This window comes from Brassica oleracea, chromosome C7 (assembly GCF_000695525.1).
Source record: "Brassica oleracea var. oleracea cultivar TO1000 chromosome C7, BOL, whole genome shotgun sequence".
Taxonomy (NCBI): Eukaryota; Viridiplantae; Streptophyta; class Magnoliopsida; order Brassicales; family Brassicaceae; genus Brassica; species Brassica oleracea.
This window is the reverse complement of record NC_027754.1, coordinates 25,171,887-25,173,357: the sequence shown is the minus strand read 5'-3', so window position 1 is coordinate 25,173,357 and position 1,471 is coordinate 25,171,887.

The window sequence follows — 1,471 nt, the reverse complement described above, 5'->3', positions numbered from 1 at the left end:
CTTAAGTCCATAAAGGGACTTCCGAAGCTTACACACATAGTCTTCTTTTCCAGGAACTCGGAAACCATCCGGCTGAGTCATGTATATCTCCTCCTCAAGCTCTCCATGAAGAAACACAGTCTTCACATCGAGTTGCTCAAGCTCCAAGTCCTGATGTGCTACCAGCGCTAGCAACACTCTGATGGAAGTATGTCTGACCACTGGTGAAAATATCTCATTGTAGTCTACTCCTTCTCTCTGACTAAAACCTCTTGCAACAACCCGAGATTTATACTTAACTCCTTCTGTCGGTGATGCTCCATCCTTAATCTTGTAGATCCACTTGCATGTAACAACTCTTCTCCCTGGAGGTAATATGACCAAATCCCATGTATGATTCTTCTCATGAGACTCCATTTCGTCTCCCATTGCTGCATGCCATTTCTCATACTCGGGACAAGAAACAGCTTCCATGTAAGTGGATGGTTCATACGTATCCACTTCCTCTGCAACCTGAAGTGCATAACCCACCATATCATCAAAACGATATATCGCTGGTGGCCTGACATCAACCCTTCTTGGTCGATCCTTCGCGATGCTACGCTTCGTAGCATCAGGCGGTTGAGTCTCCGTAGACTCCAACTGAACTTCTTCTACATGTTCCTCTTGATTTTCTGTGTGTTCCTGCACATTGATCACTTCATGATCATTTTGCGGCTCCACCTGTTTATCAGTGCTACCTTTCTCTGCTTCAGAACTGGACCATGAGCTTCTAACCATAGATGCTTCATCGAAAACAACATTCCTGCTTAGAATCACTCGGTTTTCTGATGGAGACCAGACCCGGTATCCCTTGACTACATCGCCGTAGCCCATAAAAACTCCCTTCCTTGCTCTCGGCTCTAGTTTACCTTCACTTACATGATAGTAAACAGTGCAACCGAACACTCTTAGAAGTGAATAATCAGCAGATCTACCTTACCACACTTCAGAAGGTATCATGCACTCGATGCCTGTGTGGGGACCGAGATTTATCAAGTAACAAGCCGTGTTGACTGCTTCAGCCCAAAACCGCTTCTCCAGACCAACATTCGAGAGCATGCACATTGCTCTCTCTAGCAATGTCTAGTACATTCGTTCTGCTACACCATTCTGCTGTGGTATTTCTCTGACTGTAAGATGCCTTGCAATCCCCGCATCCTTATAAAACTGATTGAACTCTGCTGAGCAAAATTCCAGACCGTTATCAGTACGAAGTCGCTTCACCTTCTTTCATGTTTGATTCTCCACCAATATTTTCCACTCCTTGAAGCTACTGAATGCTTCACTTTTGTGCTTCATAAAAATTATCCAAGTCTTTCTCGAATAATCATCAATCATAGACACAAAATATATGTGACCTTTCAGTGACTCTACTGTGGATGGACCCCAACAGTCTGAATGGATGTAATCGAGTGTGCCTTTCGTTCTATGAATTGCCTTGCGAAAGCTT